The 24926-nt window shown below is 40.0% G+C and overlaps 2 protein-coding genes across 6 annotated transcripts in view; both read left to right on the forward strand.

The window, feature by feature from the left end:
* Positions 1–24926, forward strand: part of LOC124262957 (dipeptidyl peptidase 2-like) — a 133697-nt gene that overhangs the window by 44727 nt on the left and 64044 nt on the right. The window lies entirely within an intron of this gene.
* LOC124262958 (5-hydroxytryptamine receptor 1-like) overlaps positions 1–24926 on the forward strand; it is a 56919-nt gene that overhangs the window by 15630 nt on the left and 16363 nt on the right. Inside the window, exon 1 of one of the 3 annotated variants that reach the window (XM_046697573.1) lies at positions 18383–18483. The exons of 1 other annotated variant lie outside the window; for it this stretch is intronic. The gene's annotated coding sequence lies outside the window, so the exon portion shown is untranslated. Of the gene's footprint in view, positions 1–18382; positions 18484–21628; positions 21793–24926 lie in introns of those variants that run through there. One more of the 3 variants, XM_046697572.1, reaches the window with a different exon arrangement.

Consider the following 24926-nt stretch of genomic DNA (forward strand, 5'->3'; position numbering starts at 1 on the left):
GTTGAACTGGAACAACTCAAACCTCTGTTGAACCGATACAACTCAAACCTCTGTTGAACCAGTCTCAAACCTCTGTTGAACTGGAACAACTCAAACCTCTGTTGAACCGGAACAACTCAAACCTCTGTTGAACCAGAACAACTCAAACCTCTGTTGAACTGGAACAACTCAAACATCTGTTGAACTGGAACAACTCAAACCTCTGTTGAACCGATACAACTCAAACCTCTGTTGAACTGGAACAACTCAAACCTCTGTTGAACCGGAACAACTCAAACCTCTGTTGAACTGGAACAACTCAAACCTCTGTTGAACTGGAACAACTCAAACCTCTGTTGAACTGGAACAACTCAAACCTCTGTTGAACTGGAACAACTCAAACCTCTGTTGAACCGGAACAACTCAAACCTCTGTTGAACTGGAACAACTCAAACCTCTGTGAAGAAAAAGCAGAGTAAAGAAATGATAATTAAAATCAGTCATAAATATTTACAATTGTATTCATGTTAGATGCTTGATTGGCATTTTAGAAGATGCTATTTGATGAAGATAGAGATTTTTTCTGGGTTACATCTCCTTGTTATTCTATTTTATTCTATTTCATTTTATTTTATTCTATTCTTATTTTATATGTGAAGAATAAAAAGAAGATGTAACCCAGAAAAATCTCTATATTCGGATACACGTTACTTCAATCAATGTTTGTTCATGAACCAAAACAACCCATGCCCCAGGGAGTCATGAAATCTTGTAAATAAGGCATGCCATTTTGTCTCATCGGGGTAAAAGGTAATACAAGTTTCAGTCTCGCCAGACTGTGTTTAAAAATGGCGATTGTAGAACATTGTGAAATATTTAATGTATGGTAGTTATGAAGAAGGGTGTTCTGACAATGAAAGGAAGGAACCACGAGAAGGCAAAGTAGTTGGCCTATTGTAGAATATCACTTCAGGTATACTCCGTAAAATCTCAACCCGTGAAGATCTGGGTCAGGGTTGATCTTCAGCAGCCCATGCTTGTCGTAAGAGGCGACTAACAGGATCGGATGGTCAGGCTCATGCTGTTGATCACTGGATTGTCTGGTCGAGACTTGATTATTTACAGACCGCTTCCATATAGCTGGAATATTGCTGAGTGCGGCGTAAAACAACCAACCAATCAACCAACCTTACTAACTCTGAATGTCAAAAATACCATGCAGAACTTTTAGCTGGAACACACTTTGATTCATTGTTCCTTGCATTTCTTAACTACTTGCATCCAGGTTAGAACTGACCTTCACCAGGCCATGCTTGTCGTAAAAGATGACTATCGGGATCAGGAGGTCATGTGATCAGGCTTGATGACCTGCTTGACTCATCATCATATTCCATTTACATAGATCAATGCTCTGTTAATCACTGAATTGTTCAGTCCAGAACTGATTATCAACACCCAGAAAATTGATGAGAAAAGCATTAAACAACAACCAAAGAAACCTAACTTCACACAACCAAAACCACATCTACTCTCCTCTGCTGTGACCCACCATTACAAGAACAAAACAAAAAACAGGGCTCATATTTTTTAACCACAAGATAAAAAACCCCAACTCTTTTGATAATATACACGCAGGGAGTAGAAATTCCAGGGATGAGAATGTTTTAATGTGAATTTAGTGTGTAGAACATTTAAAAGAATGAAAGGTTCAACTTAGAGAAGAGCTAAATGTAAGGTGTCGAGCAAATAATGCTGTCATCAGTGGCAAATAACTGGTCAATCTGTGGTCAGGCTTAGTGACTTGGACCCAGTTGTATGAAATCTTTGTTAACTAATGGCTGCATTAGGCTCATGCATGATGCATTAGATCAGTTCATGAACATTTAATGGAACGTTAAAACATCATTAACGTTTGATACAACCAGGACTTGGTCATTGTATCTCAATTGCTTCAAACCTTACCAGCCCTCGAAGATCCAGGGCCCTGTTTCACAAAGCTCTCGTAAGCCTAAGATGTCATAACTTTTCTAGTAGCAATCGTACCTCCTATGCTGTAACATAGAAGGTATGAATGCTACAGGAAAAGTTACGACATCTTAGGCTTACGAGAGGTTTGTGAAACAGGGCCCAGGTTAGAATTGGTCTTAAGTTGCCCAGGATCGGGTGGTCAGGCTCGCTGACTTGGTTGACACATGTCATCGTATCCCAATTGAGTTGATTGATGCTCATGCTGTTGATCACTGGATTGTCTGGTCCAGACTCGATTATTAACAGACCACCGTCATATTAGTGGTGTGATGATTCATCGATACGCATCGATACATCCATCGATCCATGGGCCGCCGATACAGTGAATCAATACAAAGTTTTACATTGTCGTATATCCCTATACAATACTTCAAATGGGCAACGATACATCTGTCAAGAAAAGAAACTCACTTTTGTTTCATGATTAAAATATTTGCTTACTTATTTTCCCTTCATAAGTACAAGTAAATTCGTTTCAGGTACCCATGAAGATCTCAGACATTCTTGCATCAAGAACTGTGTCAGACATCCTAATAATCAGTTGCATTTGTGCTTTTCCCATTCACTGGTTCAGAAACTTGGCATTAGTTACAGATCTGCTGAAACATTATAGTTGGTGCCTTTTGGTAGGTATGGCAATCACTAGATTAAATTGGTGGTTGACAGTAATGGACTCCACTGGATTGTCTGGTCATAGATCGATCATCTGGATAGACTGCCACCATTTGGCTAGTTTTGGAATTAGATACCTCGAAATATTTCTGGCAGTTAATGGCAAACAATTTCGACAACAAACTGAAAGGGACCCCAAGTGATGTCAGGTGAGGTGAAATCTAAAACGTCGTGTCAGCGAGAATATTTCTTCATATGTACTCAGGAAGGCATACGTGTGTAGATCCAGGTTAGAAATGCTTGTTCTAGCCCAGACTTGAGCTGGTTTTATAGTGCTAGCTCATTGGTCAGGAATACCCCACTCCAGACACATTATACTGACATCATCTTTTGTTGATCCGAGGGTCAGGGACCAACTTCTAAAACCATTTATCATGGACCTGTGTGTTTAGAGAGTGTAAGACCTCCATGAGTCGTGATTATCATCCTGATTATATGGATTAGCAGCAGCAGAAACGTGAGGGTGGGATTTTTACATCACAGACATTATCTGATATCTACCTGTCAACAATCAATAGCTCCAAGCTTTCTATAGGAATAAGGTCTGCAATTCTCTGGGATATTCTCGCTTGAAGGCTACAAAACAATTCTGTAGAACTGGTAAGCATTAAATGTGTATGTGTGGGGTGGGGGTGGAGGTGGAGGAGGAGGAGGAAAGGAGACAGCTTCCTCTTACCCCTGTACCGTATTTTCCAAGATTATATGCCCACTCCCTCAGAGAATGTAAATATTCTGGCATCAGATCCATTTCTGTCAGAAGCAGAATAGTTGGGCATTCATCAAATAGTGCACAATTATAACTTATGGAGATAAATTCCTATTAACCAGTGAATGTGTCTTACCCTGGCTGAGTGTGGTACTCAGATGCTGTGGGGTACCGGTAATGCTCAGGATTGCCTATCCAATGCTCATATATTTACAGGCTGAGCTGGAATATTATTCACTTCAGGGGCAGTGGAGTAGCCTAGTGGTTAAAGCGTTCGCTCACCACACCGAAGTCCCGGTTTGATTCCCCACATGGGTACAATGTGTGAAGCTCATTTCTGGTGACCCCTGCCGTGATATTGCTGGAATATTGCTGGAATATTGCTAAACCCATTTCACTTCGCTTTGTTTTTTCTTACTTACATATATAGCTATCTGCGTCCTAGCTTCCATTCACCTAACGGAGGAGTAAGAATATATGCCGAGATGAACAGAATATAAAAGAAGTTGACATCAATCATTTTTCCCCTTCAGCTGGAATAGTGAGTGTTTTTACGCCACTTTTAGCAATATTCCAGCAATATCACGACGGGGGACACCAGAAATGGGCTTCATACATTGTACCCATGTGGGGAATCAAACCCGGGTCTTCAGTTGACAAGCGAACGCTTTAACCATTAGGCTACCCCACCGCCCCTTTAACTTGAATACTGTTCAAGGCAGCATTAAACAAATCTCTTCACTTCCAGTTTCTGTCAGCGTGCAGGAACACATTGAGAACATTGTGTTGAAACCTAAGCCTGCCAATGCACAAACTGACAGGAACTGTTATTCTTGGATAATAAAACAGAACTGACGAGAGCCCCAGATGAATGGCTACGCCTACCATTCTCATTTCTTTGTATTACTGACAGAAGATGGTCGTGATAGAGGTGTGATGTCATGCTGACTCTGTGGCTCTAGAACTTGGTTCTTGCTGTGTATCTGACATGCTTTTGTTAAAGTTTGAAGTCATCAACGTAGAAACAGAAGCGACAAAAACCTTTTCCACATCCATAAGATATATCTGCTAAAGGCAGAGTTGGTTGTACAATTGTAGGGGTGAAATTGTATATTGCGGTATTAGTAGAACTGCGGTATGTTGCCTTCGGTTCGGTATACCGTAATTCAATCCAAAAAGTTTTGGTTTTCGTACCGTCACCAGAAATGGGCTTCACACATTGTACCCATGTGGGGAATTGAAATCAGGTCTTCAGTGTGACAAGCAATGCTTTAACCACTAGGCTACCCACTGCGCCATAGTTTTAAGAAGAAGGGCTGATGTTGGACTTTAACTTCTCTGTTCTTTCAGACCGCCTCCGTGGTGTAGTGGTTAGAGCGTCCTTCCAGAGAGCGGAAGGTTGCGGGTTCGATCCCCGACCACGTCACACCAAATGACGTTAAAATATGGTACTTGTTGGTCCCTGCCTGGCTCTCGACATTAATGGGTACGACAAGGACTGGTCGGCTCGGAGTCAGTATAATGTGTCTGAGTGGGGTATTCATGCTTCACTGTGGCATGGTATGAGTGAGCTAGCACTATCAAACCAGCTCAAGTCTGGGCTAGTACAAGCAGCCACACATACACATACACACGCATGCACGTCGTCATATGAGCGAAATATTCTCAAGCACAACGTTAAACCCTATTTCGCCTCACCTCTGTTCTTTCTATGCAATGTTTTGGTACAGAATCATAAAAAACTTTATCAACAAAGTTACCAGATATCTGGCTGTTGTTTTTCCTGTCTTCTGACACAGTTATGCACAACCTAATTATTATCACAGCGTGTTGTTTGGGCGGTATCCATGACAACCATGGCACCAGCCCATATCACCTGGTAGTGACAGAGAACATGAGCCAGCCAATCAGGATGGTTTATCTGTATATCCTCTTACAGAGAAATTAATCTGATCAGGGTGTTGTTTTACTGATGAGGATGGCTATTACTGTCAGTTTGATAAGCTTAGTATTTCGTTACACTCGGCTTCATGAATTATTTTGTTTCATTATGCTTTGTTTCAGGCCTTAATTTGTTGCAAATATGATATATTTTTTCTTTTATTGTCTTTCCTATCGTACGGGCATGGTAATATATACACTCATGGAAACGAATAAGGTGAGGTGAGGTGAGGTGAGGTGAGGTGAAATTGGGTTTAACGTCGTACTTGAGAATATTTCTCTCATATGACGACGTGCATGCGTGTGTATGTGTATGTGCGGCTGCTTGTACTAGCCCAGACTTAAGCTGGTTTTATAGTGCTAGCCCACTGAGATACCACGCCGCAGTGAAGCATGAATACCCCACTCAGACACATTATACTGACTCCGAGCCGACCAGTCCTTGTTGTACCCATTAATGCCGAGCGCCAGGCAGGGACCAACAAGTACCATATTTTAACGTCTTTTGGTATGACGTGGTCGGGGATGGACGGACGGACGGGCAGACGCTCTAACCACTACACCACGGAGGCGGTCGGAAACGAATAAGGGAACACATGAAAGTACAAGGGTTCCCTTCTTTATTTCCATAATTTCACCCACTGTCCAATACATACCTTGCGAAGAAACCTGGAAAAGAATATAGGAACACTTGTACTTTCATGTGTTCCCTTATTGGTTTCCATGAGTATACATGCAAACTGTGGGTGTTCGGTGTGCAGAATAATGGTAGTGATTTTGAACGTTTGCCTGGTCTGTTGATTAGAATAAGTTTTTTACAGTGCCATTTAATTTATTTTTGGTAAGGTCGTGGAAATAATAATGATGATTTACATTGGAAAACCTTCTGTTATAATGACTTGAACTCACTCACACTCACTCATAGACACATGTCATCAGACCCCAGTTGCGCAGATTGATGCTCATGATGTTGATCACTGCATTGTCTGTCCAGATTAGATTCCTCACAGACTCGGGGCAGTAGGGTAGCCTAGTGGTTAAAGTGTTAGCTCGTCACGCCGAAGACCCGGTTCGATTCCCCACATGGGTTCAATGATGGAAGCCCATTTCTGGTATCCCCTGCCGTGACATTGCTGGCATATTACTAAAAGCGGCATAAAACCAAACTCACTCACTCACTCGCCCTCACAGACTGCCCTCATATAGCTGGAATATTGCTGAGTGCGGTGTAAAACAACGAACAAATTTGACAGTCCTATCCTAAAAGCCCATTGTTATTTATTTGATGATTATTCAATAGATATTTCATAATAAATATTTGGAATATTGCTGAGTGCAGCGTTACACACCAAATACACAAACAAAACCTAACATGATAAGCATATTATTTGCCGGTTGAGCTATATCTGTATATTAACCGGCTGAAAAATGCCATTTGGGAACAGTCAGAGTCGTATCCAGCCTCCTGTTTTTGATTTGATTATTATTCAATAAGTTTCTAGAAATATTTTTCAAAAAGTTAACATAAACATGCGAGTTGCGTTCAACGCTGCTCTGAAAAGTGTTTCACTTCAATAATGCCAAATGAGCAGTATTTTAGAGGAGTGAGTGAGAATGGTTTTACACCACTTTTAGCAATATCATGGCAGGGGACACCAGAAATGGGCTTCACACATTGTACCCATGTGGGGAATCGAACCCAAGTCTTCGGGGTGACGAGCTGACGCTTTAACCACTAGGCTACCCCACCTCCCCTATTTCAGAGGAAATGAACAAGTAGACATTTACCGGAGCACCTTTAGAATACAGCACCACAACTTCTTGTGAGGACGATCTCTGCCATAGGTCACGTGTCATTAAGACAAGCATCCAGTTTGTGGGATCCCGTCGGACGCGAACCCTCGACCTTCGGATTGATAGCTCGACAGCTAACCGACTGAGCTACGTCCACACTGTTGCACAATGTGCAAATTTATCGAGTCATTCCTGTGACGTCACAGAAATGAACGGAAAGAGTCGAATAGGTCACGGACAATTACAAAGGAGCAACAGTTTTATGAATTGAATTAATTTTATGAAATTATTTTTATGAAATGAATTGAATTTTATGAATAATAGCCCTCAAATTTACAAATGCTGCTGTCACATATCTTGAAACACAGTCAGGGCAAACCTGATCAATTTACCCATGATCACAGGATTGTGGTCCTTCTAAGGGACACAACCCTGCACAGCAAATTCCACCAGTGTTCTAACTTGCTACAATATGCCATACAAAGTTATACCACAAAAAGACCGGTGAAGATCCGGGTTAGAATTGGTCTTCATCAACCCATGCTTGTTGTAAGAGGCGACTAACGGCATCGAACGGCATCGGGTGGTCAGACTCGCTGACTTGGTTGACACATGTCATCGGATCCCAATTGCATAGACTGATGCTCATGCTGTTGACCACTGGATCGTCTGGTCCAGACTCAATTATTTACAGACCACCGCCATATAGCTGGAATATTGCTGAGTGCAGCGTGAAACAATAACCAAACCAAACAAAACCATACCACGAAAACCTATCAAAATGAAAATAATTCTTTCTCTGTCAAGACTAATTTGAGCACTGTCCCCGAATAATTCAGCCAAAGATGATCAATAGTGAAATCCCGAGTAAAGAGTCAGTAAACATGATGTAAAGAAGATAACAATCTGCACACGTCGATCTCTCTTCAGGAAGTCCTCAATCTCCATGTATCCATAATCCGACTGTATTACCCTCACAACAAATTGCTCTTCCCAGGAGATCAGCCTCAGCCATCAACATTAAACTCCACTCTGTGCCGCAGGGTCGGTGTGTGAGATTTGAATTCCTAATAGGATTCCAGTGGGAATAATGGTTACATATCGATTTGGGTACTTTTCATCATTTCATCATTTCATCATTTATGGTGGTTTCCTCATTATCCTTCACAAGTCTGATTTTTTTGGGAAGAAAGAGCATAAAAATTGTCTGTCTTACGTATTTCTCTTGTAACATTCATGTAGAATATCCTTTATTTGTTTCAAGAATCTTTATGATATACTTTTTCTTTCATTGTCTTTCCTATGGTACGGGCATGGTAATATATATACTCATGGAAACAAATAAGGTGAGGTGAAGTGAAATTGGGTTTAACATCGTACTTGAGAATATTTCTCTCATATGACGACGTGCAGGCGTGTGTATGTATATGTGCGGCTGCTTGTACTAGCCCAGACTTAAGCTGGTTTTATAGTGCTAGCCCACTGAGATACCATGCCGCAGTGAAGCATGAATACCCCACTCAGACACAGTATACTGACTCCGAGCCGACCAGTCCTTGTTGTACCCATTAATGCCGAGCGCCAGGCTGGGACCAACAAGTACCATATTTTAACGCTCTTTTGGTATGACGCCTGGGGATCGAACTCCGCAAGCCTTCTTCTCTCCAGGGGGATTTAACTTTCACTACACCACGGAGGCAGTCGGAAGCGAATAAGGAACACATGAAAGTACAAGGGTTCCCTTCTTTATTTCCATAATTTCACCAACTGTCCAATACATACCTTGTGAAGAAACCTGGAAAAGAATATAGGAACACTTGTACTTTCATGTGTTCCCTTATTGGTTTCCATGAGTATACATGCAAACTTTGGGTGTTCGGTGTACAGAATAATGGTAGTGATTTTGAACGTTTGCCTGGTCTGTTGATTAGAATAAGTTTTTACAGTGCCATTTAATTTATTTTTGGTAAGGTCGTGGAAATAATGATGACAATTTACATTGGAAAACCTTCTGTTATAATGACTTGAACTCACTCACACCTTTAGGTGAAAGGGGGGCGGTGGGGTAGCATAGTGGTTAAAGCGTTGGCTCGTCACGCCGAAGACCCGGATTCGATTCCCCACAATTGGGCACAATGTGTGAAACCCATTTCTGGTGTCCCTCGCCGTGATGTTGCTGGAATATTGCTAACAAAGCGGCGTAAAACTTAACTCAGTCAGTCAGTCAGTTAGGTGAAAGATAGACACATGTCATCAGACCCCAGTTGCGCAGATTGATGCTCATGATGTTGATCACTGCATTGTCTGTCCAGATTTGATTCCTCACAGACTGGGGGCAGTGGGGTAGCCTAGTGGTTAAAGTGTTAGCTCGTCACGCCGAAGACCCGGGTTCGATTCCCCACATGGGTTCAATGTTTGAAGCCCATTTCTGGTGTCCCCTGCTGTGACATTGCTGGCATGAGCTACGTCCACACTGTTGCACAATGTGCAAATTTATCGAGTCATTCCTGTGACGTCACAGAAATGAACGGAAAGAGTCGAATAGGTCACGGACAATTACAAAGGAGCAACATTTTTATGAATTGAATTAATTTTATGAAATTATTTTTATGAAATGAATTGAATTTTGTGAATAATAGCCCTCAAATTTACAAATGCTGCTGTCACATATCTTGAAACACAGTCAGGGCAAACCTGATCAATTTACCATGATCACAGGATTGTGGTCCTTCTAAGGGACACAACCCTGCACAGCAAATTCCACCCGTGTTCTAACATGCTACAATATGCCATACAAAGTTATACCTCAAAAAAGACCGGTGAAGATCCGGGTTAGAATTGGTCTTCATCAACCCATGCTTGTTGTAAGAGGCGACTAACGGCATCGGGTGGTCTGACTCGCTGACTTGGTTGACACATGTCATCGGATCCCAATTGCATAGACTGATGCTCATGCTGTTGACCACTGGATCGTCTGGTCCAGATTATTTACAGACCACCGCCATATAGCTGGAATATTGCTGAGTGCAGCGTGAAACAATAACCAAACCAAACAAAACCATACCACGAAAACCTATCAAAATGAAAATAATTCTTTCTCTGTCAAGACTAATTTGAGCACTGTCCCCGAATAATTCAGCCAAAGATGATCAATAGTGAAATCCCGAGTAAAGAGTCAGTAAACATGATGTAAAGAAGATAACAATCTGCACACGTCGATCTCTCTTCAGGAAGTCCTCAATCTCCATGTATCCATAATCCGACTGTATTACCCTCACAACAAATTGCTCTTCCCAGGAGATCAGCCTCAGCCATCAACATTAAACTCCACTCTGTGCCGCAGGGTCGGTGTGTGAGATTTGAATTCCTAATAGGATTCCAGTGGGAATAATGGTTACATATCGATTTGGGTACTTTTCATCATTTCATCATTTATGGTGGTTTCCTCATTATCCTTCACAAGTCTGATTTTTTTGGGAAGAAAGAGTATAAAAATTGTCTGGCTTACGTATTTCTCTTGTAACATTCATGTAGAATATCCTTTATTTGTTTCAAGAATCTTTGGAGTCAGTTGATATAAAAATGTTTTCCTGTTATAAATGAGGACAAATGATGATAAAGGGAAGAAAGTTTGCATCTGAAACTGAGATATATAGTCTGTTTGCAGTGATAACGTACCAATGAATTTCACTTTAAACAAAAAAGTAAATCAAATAAAGTGAAATTAAGATTGCGAATCCTCATAATTGGACCTTGCCAAATGAATATTTAAATCTCAGAATTTTATATAATTTTGGATAAAAGTTGTTTAACAAACGATCATAGTTTCAAATCGCTCTTATTGGTTTGTATTACAAGGGGGTATGCACATTAAATGAAACACCGAGAACATGTAGGGTTGGTCTAAGTTAACGCTCATCACGAACTGCATGTGCATTTGTTTTACTGTTCCAATTATCGCTCTTACCCCTTTGTAATATAAACCAATAGTAGCGACTTGAAACTATGATCATTTGTTAAACAACTTTTATCCTAAGCTGAATAAAATTCTGAGATTTAAATGTTCAAATGGCAAGGTCAAATTATGAGGATTCACAATCTTAATTTCACTTTATTTGATTTACTTTTTGGTTTAAAGTGAAATTCATCAGTACGTTTTCACTGCAAGCAGACTATAGTCTGAAGTAATGTTCAGTGTGTATTATGTCAAATGGAATATTCTGTGAGGCATCCGACCCATGAAGATCCTGGTTAGAATTGATCTTCAGTAACCCATGCTTGTCGTAAGAGGCGACTAACAGGATCGGGTGGCCAGGCTCGCTGACTTGGTTGACACATGTCATCGGTTCCCAATTGTGTTGATCTATGCTCATGCTGTTGATCACTGGATTGTCTTGTCCAGACTCGATCATTTACAGACCACAACCAGTCATTATAAAGTATCCCAGTCAGCTTAGATGCCACAGTTCAATGTACAGAGTTGCATTGATATTAATATTGTGTGAACCTAATTGTCGTTCTAGGTCTGTTAGTACCATACCCGATATGTGGGTTTTACCAAAGTGGTAAATGTCGCAGAGAGTAGCGCCACTTCAGGTTGAGTGTTACTCACTCACCCACCCACCCACCCACCAACTCACTCACTCACTCACTGACCGCCTCGGTGGTGTAGTGGTTAGAGCATCCGCCCGGAAAGCGGAAGGTCGCGGGTTCGATCCCCGACCGCGTCATACCAAAAGACGTTAAAATATGGTACTTGTTGGTCCCTGCCTGGCGCTTGGCATTAATGGGTACAACAAGGACTGGTCGGCTCGGAGTCAGTATAATGTATCTCAGTATCTCAGTGGGCTAGCACTATAAAGCCAGCTTAAGTCTGAGCTAGTACAAGCAGCCGCACATACACATACACATGCATGCATGTTGTCATATGAGCGAAATATTCTCAAGCACGACGTTAAACCCAATTTCACCTCACCTCACCTCACCTCACTCACTCACTACTGCAAGTAATAAAATTGATTATGAAGATCTTATTAAGTTGTCACCGAGTAGAAACATGTATTTGGTGGAAAAGTAATATTCCCTTGTACCCTGGCAGTGTAGATGTTGCTCACTATATTGATCACTGGATTGTTACGGTCCAGAATTATATATTCTCTACAGACAGTTGTCAAGCAGCTTGAATGTTGCTGAGACCAATGCTAAACAAAAAGCAGTCCTCACGAAGGATTCCACCACACATTTTTTAATAACATATGTCATTTATTATCTCATTGGGGATTCAAAAGTATTTCATTTCAAATTTGTGAAATGTAGGTGAGTAAAACCTTTTACCAAGTTACGAAAAAGAAATCTCTCATGTTGGTTCCTGTTCTGTCTGTCACAGAGAACCTCGAAATTCCTGTTCGATTCCTCACACTTGAAAGCCAGGAATCATCGACCACACACATGCAAGCATTCCAAATTGTGTGGGTGTTCACCTTCATGCACAGGTAGAACAATAGGCCACTAGTCTATAGATAGGCCCATGTTCTCCCTGGGTACTCACATTGCACACTCTCTTATAGAAATAGAAAATTGATCAAAGCGAGCTTTTCTTGGTAGGACTGTGTGTATATAATAACGTCGGGGCATGACATCTACTGATGATTGCGGCTGATTAGCTTTGGGTGGAGTTGGCGCTTTTATTTTTAAGTTCTTATGTAATGTTGATTGTGCTTATACTGATGTGCTTTGAAAGAGCAAAAAATAGACTCATAGGTTCTAAATGGGTTGGATGTGTGTTTGTTTAAAGAAATTAGAGGGAGGCCAGAAATCCTGAGTTTAGATTCATGTTCTGAGTGATCTCTTTCTTCTCTAACATTGCATCATTGTTGTCTCTAAATGCACCAAAGTCTCTTCACTCTAGCTAAGCAGAAGCCCAGGTATATAGCCATATTTACACTTGGCCTAGTCACCAATTCATTCTATCATGGATTTTCTTTATGCATTTACTCTATAACAAAATGTTATCAATATTGTAGAGCACTCCAATACACAAGCTTGTCTTGAGTGTTTCACGTGTGGAGAGTGAGAGATGGAGAGAGGAAAAGAGAGAAAGAAAGAGAGGAGAGAGAGAGAGAGAAAGAAAGAGGTGAGAGAGAAGGATAGAGAGGGGAGAGAGAAAAGGAAAGATAAAGAGAGAAAGAAAGAGGAGAGAGAGAGATGGAGAGGAGAGATAGAAAGAAGAGAAAGAGAGGAGAGAGAGAGAAAGAAAGAGGTGAGAGAGAAGGATAGAGAGAGGAGAGAGAAAAGGAGAGAGGTAAGAGAGATGAGAGGTAAGAGAGAGATGGAGAGAGAGAAAAAAGAGCGGTAAGAGAGAAGAATAGAGAGGAGAGAGAAAAGGAGAGAAAGAAAGAGGATAGAGAGAAAGAAAGAGAGGAGAGAGAGAAAGAGAAGAGAGTGTGTGTGAGCATGTGTGGATGTGTGTGTCAAACCAGTGGTTGATAGTATGAATGTCAAACTCTGCTGTCATGGTATCCTGCAATTGAAGATAAGCATGAGGTGTCAATTTACCTATTCTGTCCTGGTTAGATACACAAGGGGGGTATTAGCATGGGAAGATAAGGAACCTATTCTACACCAGAATCCCATGAAATAAGCATCCCACCACCAAATGGTGAAACAAGCATTAAGAGACCAATTCCACCACCAAATCTCCACAGTGAAACAAGCATTAAGAGACCAATTCCACCACCAAATCTCCACAGTGAAACAAGCATTAAGAGACCAATTCCACCACCAAATCTCCACAGTGAAACAAGCATTAAGAGACCAATTCCACCACCAAATCTCCACAGTGAAACAAGCATTAAGAGACCAATTCCACCACCAAATCTCCACAGTGAAACAAGCATTAAGAGACTTCTTTGAGTGGCATGCAGAAGCTGGTATGATGAACAGGACCATTTTTTATGGATAGACTGTGACTCCTTTATTGCAATGGATGCAAAGTTTTGGTGTTGATGCTAACACCGTTATCAAGTACAGTCAACACCCGATGAGTCGAATGCCGGTGTCTCGAATATTATGCATAACTCGAAGTACCTGTCGGTCCCGACCATTCCCTGTAATAGTTGTCATCATTTGATTTCCGGTTACACAAATTTATCTCATAAATACACACGATGACTCGAGAAGGAAATTTGGTCCCATGAGATTCAAACAACAGCAATCTTGTATACATAAGCCGGAGTCAGTCAATGAGAAGTTGATTGGTGTAGCAAACTGATCCAATTAACAAACCAGTGCGGCTCACACCTTTCCGCCATTGACAGGTGAGTTCAAAAGTCGGATTAGTGATTTTACGGAAATCACTGTCTGTGCTAATCAGACTGGAACTGATAAGGTGCCCCTATTAGTGATAGGGAAATCATTAGATATACAAATGCTTAGGCGGAGGAATTAGGACTGGATCATCTTTGTTTCTACCCTCATATATAGTACCTATGTCTCGAATACATCGATAAGTCGAATTTATTACTTGGTCCCCAGCGATTCGACTCATCGGGATTTGACTGTAGTTGAAACAAGCATGAACAACTTCTTCTGCCCCAGAATCCCAATGGTGAGACAAGTTGGTGCCAAGGATCCACTGAGCCCTAGAAATCCCCAAGAGAACCTTCAGGACATTAAGGCATCTGTGGTGATGACGGCCATTAATATTGAAACAGCCAGAAAATATAGGTATAGCAATTACCTTTGATGAGATGCTCAATAATTAAAGGTAATTGATCCATGCGGCTTTTAACATGAAAGTTGTTAAGCGACTGTTCCGGCTCAATAATCACAGGATATTACCGGCGATGTCACTGAGTATACAAGCCATATATGTAGTATTAGCTTCCTGCATGGTTGATCTAACATGAGCTGACGCCATTATCAGATTACGGGTTTAGAGTAATTAAGACTGCTGAAGTACTTGAATATATTCAGGTGATTTTTATATTGATTATTCAACAGATTCGGAGAAAGTGTCACAAACATATAAAAAATAATTGCATATTGTAATCCATTTCTATTGTTAATTATTCAACAGATCTGGTGAAAATGTCACAAAAATATGTTAAAAAATTGCATATTGTAATCCAATTTTATTGTATATTATTCAACACATCTGGGAGAAAGTCTCACCAAAAAATATATATATATTTTTACACATTGTAATCCTGGTTCGTTTTTTTTTATGTTACAAAGTTTCTGTGAAATCATACATTAATTAAAGAAAGTAACAAATTTCACTTAAACTTCAAACAGAATATGTTTCTTTCATGTCATTGTTTGATATAACACTACACTTTAGATTACCCTTTGAAATGTAGAAAAGAAATCTCTGTGAACCAAGTTATGATAGTTCCTTGGCTGCAACACTTTTTTACTGATCTCAATGTCATTGATAAGTGCACAAAAGACTATGTGTGTTCAGATGAAAAAAAGACAAAACATTTTCTGATATTGATGTACCAAACAGGATAATATTCAAGTCTATAACCCAGGGCTCGATTTAAGGACATAAAACCTACTTGCACCTGGTGCAACCTTAGGTAATAACCTTGTTGCACAAGACAAACAGGTTGCACCTGCTGCTCAATATACAATCCTATACAATATATGCTTCAGCGTTTGATGATTTGAAAAATCATGATAACAAAACATTTCTGGGTCTGATAAGATTATTTTACAGGGGTGGAAATACTCCATTGCCCGACGCCCCAGTCCAGTGTTTTTTTCTGTCGGGCAAGCAAATTTGTATATCACACTGTACCGGTGTCCAGTTGACTTTCCAATGTTAATTATGTTGTTTATTTAAAAAATCAGCAAGAAAATCGGCGGTATAGTGGAAAAATTATTAGGGCAAGTGATTTTACATGTGCCACTGTACCGGAGTTCACGAACAATTTTAAGGTAATTCCACCCCTGTTTTAGCTGACTTCCTGTTCGTGTAGTCATTTACCCGTGAAGATCCGGGTTAGAACTTGTCTTTAGTAACCCTTGCTTGTTGTAAGAGGTGACTAATGGGATGGGGTGGTCAGGCTCGCTGACTTGATTGACCACATGTCATCGTATCCCTATTGAGCAGATCGATGCTCATGCTGTTGATCACTGGACCGTCTGGTCCAGACTCGATTATTTTCCGACCGCCGCAATATAGCTGGATTATTGCTAAGTGTGGCTCTTGTTTCTTTGGTGTTCAACATCAACCAACATTCAATCAAGACATGCCTGATCATTCTAGAGTTGAGTTGGACTCTTGTATTAATTTATTCTCTTGGACCAGGGGCTACATTTCTGTAAACCTTCTCAAACTCCTAATTCCCTTCCCATAATTCCTGCAATCTCAAGTTAACCAATCTCAGGTTACCTTTGAAATTGATAGAGTAGATAAGCCCAAACAGTGTGCTGAATAACAGTGATGGGCGCGCCAATTTAATGAGCCGCATGATCTTCCTATCTCGTCTTCGTTTATCAATAGTGTATTATGTCCTGCCTCCTTGATAGGTTCCAAGGACACAACACAGAAACTGAATATGCTCCTTCAGTTGTGGTGATCAAATAGGACTCTATTGATTCAGATGCTATTTATTGTCGCTGATATTACGCAAGGAGAAGTTCAGTAAAGTGTACGTAGACAGGACTTGAAGGTTATGGCAGGTGTTGGTCGCTTGTCGTCACGTACACATGAACGTACTACTCAAAACAATTTAAGGAACAATTTTTGGGTTGCAATACTCTCAGCCATGACAATGTGTGAAGCCCATTTCTGGTGTTCCCCGTCGTGATATTGCGGAATATTGCTAAAAGCGGCGCAAACCACACTCACTCACTCACTCACTCAGCCATGAAAGAGTAACCTGAATAATATGAAAGAAGTTAGTGTGTCTCACAGTATAGTACCTTCTACAGTTTGTTACCATGATGGTGGCAATTTGTCAGTGAGGATGTGATTTTTGCAGAATGGTGATGAGTGATTGTGACATATGGTGACTTGTCAGTGAGTGAGTGAGTGAGTTTAGTTTTACGCCGCACTCTGCCATTATTCCAGCTATATGGCGGCGGTCTGTAAATAATCGAGTCTGGACCAGACAATCCAGCGATTAACAGCATGAGCATCGATCTGCGCAATTGGGAACCGATGACATGTGTCAACCAGGTCAAGAAGCCTGACCACCCGATCCCGTAAATCGCCTGGGTTACTGAAGACCAATTCTAACCCGGATCTTCACGTGTATGCCTACTACAAAGCGACATATTTGAGTGGTATTCACTTGATATCACTGACTGAGTATGGTTTTACGCCACTTTTAGCAATATTCCAGCAACATCATGGAGGCCCGGACACCAGAAATGGGCTTCACACATTGTATCCATGTGGGGATTCGAACCCGGGTCTTCGGCGTGACAAGCCAACGCTTTAACCACTAGGCTACCCCACCGCCCCCACTTGATATCAAATTATACATAACTCAATATTTTAAATTCAGCCATGCTGTATGGGTTTTACAAGAATGCCACTGATCCATAGCGAGACTTAATATGATGATATCAGAAATTGCCTCTTACGACAAGCATGGGTTACTGAAGATCAATATTCTAACCCAGACCTTCATGGTTACTTGTCAGTGAGGATGTGATGGTGATATAGAGGTGATGCAGAGGTAATGAATGATGACTCAGTTTTGATGCAATAATGGTGACCAGATGCAGGTGACAAAAAAGATGATAATACAACCAGGGCCTAGATTTTCGAAGCTCTCTTAGCGCTAAAATAGTCGTAAGTGCCATACATTAACATTAACCTTCGACTATCTTAGCGCTAAGAGAGCTTCAAAATCTAGGCGCTGGATATGATGACCAGCATAAGCATTATGATAGCTAAGTAATGACAGTGATGACGAAGGAAACAACAGTCATCATCATCAGTAGCATCGTCGTCATCACCATCATCAACATCATCCTCATCAACATCATCATTGCAATGATATCCTAAGTATCGTCATCATTATTGTTATTGTCATCATCATCATCATCATCATCATCATCATCATCATCATCATCATCATCATCATCATCATCATCATCATCATCATCATCATCATCATTCAACAGATGCAATGATCCATGCCCCAATAAAGTATTAACATGTCAGTTTCGCCCTGGTGCCAGTCCCTGTCACTCACACTAAGCTGCAATCAGCAAGCTCTTCGCATATTGATCTGGGAAAATCATGCTACAAGAAGATTGGAGATGTAACATCGTTAACATGCACAGAGTGCAGATATGATCGGGAGAAGTGGGACGTGCATTTGTTGCTCAGAGAGTCCAAGGTGAGTTGTCTCTGAGTGACCCTGTGTTTTGTACTGAAGTGTATCACCTTGCATATAGGGGTTGACGTGAGTAACGTGTATTGAAGTCGTAACGTGGATGTTCCATGATTAAAATAATTCATCTTTTATGCTTCAAATTTCACAGACAAGAACAGCAAAGTCGAATTTGTGTGATACTTTTTAAAATAATATTTTCCATCAGGTTGATGCTGTTTTATTTCAGTTTATCTAGTTTTGTCCAAGTTGATTGCAATGGATGGCAGAGGAATTAGATTGTTATTTCTGCAAATTGAACAGTAAAGTCTGTTTATGCCTTATTTGTTGAAAATATTGTTATCAGGTTGAGGCTACTAGGACTTATTTTGCGTCTATTTGTCCCAAGTTTATTGGCAAGGATGTTTAGATTAAGTTGTTGAATGGCATTAAGAAGTTATGGACATAAAGGACGGAAATGTGGAAATATGTGGAACACAATGTATATTATTACTCCTTCGTCAGATTACCACGATTGCAGAAGGTGACATCCACATTTGTTTCCCCTTGATGTTTAGATTGCTATTTCTGCAATTTGTGTAATTTGTATCCTGATCTTAAGCATATATAGACGGTTTGATGTGAGTTAACAAAGTGATGGATAATTTGAATGTGGATAGCTTGAAACATCTCTGCTTGCAGCTTGTCAGACTAATGCTTAGTCTCTGAATATATTTAATTCTGAAAGTAACAAACAAGCCCAATTTAATTGAAAAGGAGCCCCAGGGAGACCAACAATTTAGAACCTGAGGAAATCTAGACTTGCTTTATTTAGGGCTTTTAAGCACTGCAGAGAGGGCTTGGCAGTAGGGAAATTAATGTGGTTCGGGGACTGTGAGACAGACGAGCAGTCTGTATTCAATGCAGTGTGATTGTATTCTTGACACAGCAATCGCAATAACCTGAAAAACACCAGTCATCATCCTGTATTGGAGTGTAGATCCTGTCTTTTTATCAAATGTGATCTTAATTGGAACAACAATATGGCAGTCCAAGGATTCATGATATTGCCCTGTGTCAATGTGACTGAGCCACTGCCAATAATGTTGCCTTAGGCTTATATGACTGATGAATGACCTACGATGTTGCTTTGGGCCATGACTGAACAATTACCAATAATGTTGCCATGAGACAATATGACCGATCAAGGACCTGCAAGTTTTTGCCTTAGACCTATAATGTCGCTTTGGGACATTATAATTGACCCAGGACCTATAATGTTGCCATGAGACAGTATGACTGATCAAGGACCTACAATGTTGCCTTAGGCTTATATGACTGATCTAGGACCTATATGTTGCCTTCAGGGCCATTATGACTGACCAAGGATCTATATTGTTGCCTCAATGGGCCATTATGACTGACCAAGAATCTATGTGTCTGACAATGGACCTATAATGTTGCATTGGGCCAATATGAGTGACAAATAATAAGTCCTATAGTGTCGCCTTTTCATAACCGAGTATTACTATATAGAGAAAAATCTGTTTTTAGATATTTGATAAATATCCAGTCACATAACCAAGAGATGGTGGATGCCATTCCTACTTGCTGTCATCTGAAATCAACAGATAGCCATGACAAGGTTCTACCTGAGCTTTGACAATCAATGTTTCATTGAAATTGAGGAGATATTTCAAATAATGGTGATCCTGATCATAGAGACAACATCAAATCAATTCTATGACTCATGGTTGCCTCTGTCCATTTTTGTTATGTCTGTAGGTATTATATTTGATTTTCTATATTGAATAAGTATCTTTACCTGAATTTACAAATATGTTGTCATCAAAGAATTTATACTACATTCATTTATTTAAATAACTTTGAATGATGATGAATCTTGTATCATAATGGGTAGATGGGTTGGTGTACTATAATGATTAGGGTATCTTGATGCAATTGGCATTAAAATATGTTGGTCATTTTATAATGAGTTTGTATAATAATGTATTTGGCATTATAATAAGAATTGATAAGTTGGTATTGTATAATGATTAAAGCACTACAAGGATTTTCATACTGAAACATCAGGGTTGGTATTTCACCAGACAGTTTCTTTGATTCATTCCTCTGATGATGTCTTGCATTAAGACATGCATCTTATGTGTTTATGTTTTTAATTGAGAGTTGAAAACTATAATGCAATACTATACATTATCACTGAATTATATCAACAAACCATAACTAAACAGTTCTTATTCAACACTCCACTATTTTCTAACAGCCTGCATCCTGTACATAATCACGTCTGAACCATATTATCCAGTGATTTGATCATGTGAGGGCTTATGACATGCATTGAACCAAGTCACCAATTAACTGGCTTCACGGGTCTCTGCTATTGTATAGTTATGATGTTGTTAAGAGTGTGGGTTCACATTTGGTAATGATAAATAACAGTAATTGTTTGAGACAAAAGGGGCAGTGGGGTAGCCTAGTGGTTATAGTGTTTGCTCGTCTTCCCAAAACCCGAGATCGATTCCCCCGCCCAATTCTGGTGTCCTCCACCGTGATATTGGAATATTGCTAAAAGCTGCATAAAACTAAACTCAGTGATCAGTGTTGTGACAAACGCTTCAGTACATTTTCATCATTTCGCAACTTTCAATAGGACACTCATCTTGGCATTAGCAAATTTGAGTTATATCAGAGGACATTTTAGACAAGTCAGTGTCCAACAAACAGATCGATCAGAAACCCTGTAGTATCTAAAATGTCATCAGAAGTCGATATTTTCATGTTTCCTTTTGTCCAAATGCCATTTCTGCCTCTAGAAAAGTCATAGTGCAAGCACTCGTGCACTAATGTTAGTACTCCCACTCAGACATAATCATTGATCAATGCTTTATTACACGTCCATTAAACAGTACCATACTAAGGTTTGGAAACCAAGTAATTGTGCTTCATTGAGAACTCAGGAAAGACATCAATATTGGTGTAGCTTGTTAGGGCAATTGCTCGTGAGATATTCCCAGAACATTGCTTGTACACACTGCACGTAAACGACTTCTATATCGTGCAGTTATTGTGTTGCGTAGCTGTAAGCCTCATTTCCAGTCTATGTCGACATGTGGTACTAATCAGCTTACTGAATCTTCCCATTTTCTCCTGTCCCACAATGCCTTGCAGTCCCAACCATTTCTTCGGAAGATGAATATATAGATCAGTGATGTTTGGAGTCTTGATGGTGTGAGGAGCTGTGGGTGCAAGGAGGGTTGGTTTGTGTAACAGCAGATCACTTGTGAGGGAGACTGGATATAATGTTCTCATGAGGTTTGTTGGTCTATATTTATTCAGTTTATTTTCTTCATATTTAACTCTGATTCAATGGGTATCCAAGGTAATATATCCATTTAATTAGTTATAAGGAATTTAGACAAATATTATGATGGTTCCATTTGATTAGTTACAAGGATTTTAGACAAATATAATTGTATCCATTTGATTATTTATTAGGATTTTAGACAAATATTATGATGTTTCCATTTCATAAGTTAGAAGGGTTTTAGGCAAATATTATGATGTTTCCATTTCATAAGTTAGAAGGGTTTTAGGCAAATATTATGATGTTTCCATTTCATAAGTTAGAAGGGTTTTAGGCAAATATCATGATGTTTCCATTTCATAAGTTAGAAGGGTTTTAGGCAAATATTATGATGGTCCATTTCATAAGTTAGAAGGATTTTAGACAAATATATATGATGTTTCCATTTTATTAGTGATAAGAATATTAGACAAATATCATCACCTTAAGTGTAGAATTTTCAGTGTCAGTTGCGTTTGGAGGTGTGTGTGTATTTTTACTGAAATGATCTGTTGTTCTAATAGTGTATGATAGTAATTCAGTCAGTGATATTTCCATATTTTCTACTGAAGTCTTACAGTACTGCACCACATGGATATATAATACACAGTGGCATCTTTTCTAAATCATTTAAAAAGTTGATCATACCATCCAGTTGTACAAATAAGACCCTTCCTTGCCATCCATTATGTTCATTTTGTTGGACTAATATGGGCATTAATTAGGAGTTGATGAAAAAGTTTGTCAGTAGACATTTGATGTAAAATAGCAATAGCCTTTCTTAACAAATTTTAACCAAGGTATGTTACCTGGATGGTTACTTAATACACTGTAATATAGGTTTGCTGTTCGGAAGGTTAATGTTCAATCTCATTCAACATAACTATTGTAATGTTTCAATTAAACCCATTGTCAGGGGTTCAAAAATCCCATTGCCCGACGCCCGGGACAAGTTAGTTTTCGTTTCGGGCAATCAAATAATGGTATCTTACTTGTCCGTGGGCTACTAGATAATTTCCACTTACGGTTTCAAACTTCAAATAAACTAGGATTTAATTTCATATCTGCTCAAAATGTAGCTAATAAAATTTGCAATGACAATAAAGTAGAGTTATCTTTCTTTGCTGTTTATCGGCACTTTAACATCAAATACCATGTTAATTTATTCTTTCATAATTACATCATCATAATTATGTCATAAAATCAGGGCAAGTGGAAAATTAGTCAGGACAAGTGACTTTCTTAAAGTCACTAGCCCTGTGGCAAGTGGCTTTTTAAAAAAAAATTGATACCCTGATTGTGGGTCAATAATTCATAGCGAAGGTCCAGGTTAGAATGAGTCTTCAGGAAACATTGTGCTTGTCACTACAAAGAGGCAACTAACAGGATCGGGAGGTCAGGCTCGCTGATTTGATGACATCATATCCCAGCTGCAACAACTGATGCTCATGATGTCAATCTCTGGGTTGTCTGGCCCATATTCCAATATTTACAGATTTACATCATAGAGCTGAAATATTGCTGAGTGTGGCATTAAACAACAAACAAGTTTCATCCCGTTACTGAGTGAGTGAGTTTAGTTTTAGGCCTCACTCAGCAATATTCCAGCTATATGGTGGCGGTTTGTAAATAATCGAGTCTTCACCAGAGAATCCAGTGATGAACAGCATGAGCATCGATCTACGCAACTAGGATATGATGACATGTGTCAACCAAGTCAGTGAGCCTGACCACCCGATCCCATTAGTCGCCTCTTACGACAACCATGGGATACTGAAGATCAATTCTAACCCGGATCTTTGTGAGTCCCGTACCTGACATGACGTGACTGAAATACTGTTAAAAGTGTTTTTAAACCCAACTAACACACAGCATTCGACAGCATAGCCTGTATTTTCAAAGTATATACTACCCTCAGTATTCCTTATTTGTATTCTCTACACATACTGGATGGTTCATTATTACTTGGTGGTGAGGTAGCCTAGTGGTTAAAATGTTCCCTCATCACGCCGAAGACCCAGGTTCGATTCCCCACATAGGTACAATGTGTGAAGCCCAGTTATGTTTCTGGTGTTCCCTGATGTGATATTGCTGGAGAATTTCTAAAAGCGGTGGCATGTAGTTCTTATGGAGGTGGTGTAGTGGTTAGAGCGTCCGCCCGGTGAGCGGAAGGTCGCGGGTTCGATCCCCGACCGTGTCATACCAAAAGACGTTAAAATATGGTACTTGTTGGTCCCTGCCTGGCGCTCGGCATTAATGGGTACAACAAGGAGTGGTCGTCTTGAAGTCAGTATAATGTGTCTGAGTGGGGTATTCGAGCTTCAATGCAGCATGGTATCTCAGTGGGCTAGCACTATAAAACCAGCTTAAGTCTGGGCTAGTACAAGCAGCCGCACATACACATACACACGCATGCACATCGTCATATGAGCGAAATATTCTCAAGCACGACGTTAAACCCAATTTCACCTCACCTCATCTTATGGAGGGTAGCCATCAATACTCACTCACTCACACAATATGTAATTGAGAAAAGGAAGTATTATGAATGTTAAGAAATGAAGAATGTTCCCAGTTGTATATCAGATGTACACTACACAGCTGCCTTGCCCATAAATCATCATGTGCACCCTGCAATTGCCAGCAATGAGGCTACGCTGCATCTGTGGCTGAGAGTGTAAGTAATCAGCCACATTACCCAGGGGAGGTGGTGCAGTGCCTTGCTATATTGCAACACTGTGCAGCAATAGTGCATTAAGTTAATATCAAGTTTTAAAAACTAGCAATGTCGGCAACGAGGGATGGTAAATTTCAGCTTGTCTGTTAATTAATTTACTTGGAATCTGTCCTCTGTGGAATCTAATAAATCAAATTATTTTGTAACAAAATACTCTAGAAAGTTAAGTGAGTGAGTTGGGTTTTAGCAATAATCCAGCAATGTCACGGCAGGGGACGGAAAGTTCAAGTTCTCAAATTTGCATCACTTGAGTGTAAAGTTTATATTAAGCAGAAAGTCATGGTGTCCAGTTTGAAATGTTCATGTTTGGTCATCTTGGTAATCCAGGAAAGAAACGTTTTGTCTGTGCTGTCTCCAGTGCTGAAC

The sequence above is a fragment of the Haliotis rubra genome, unplaced genomic scaffold (genome assembly GCF_003918875.1).
Source record: "Haliotis rubra isolate DU_JTF1 unplaced genomic scaffold, ASM391887v1 Scf861, whole genome shotgun sequence".
In the NCBI taxonomy this organism is placed as follows: domain Eukaryota; kingdom Metazoa; phylum Mollusca; class Gastropoda; order Lepetellida; family Haliotidae; genus Haliotis; species Haliotis rubra.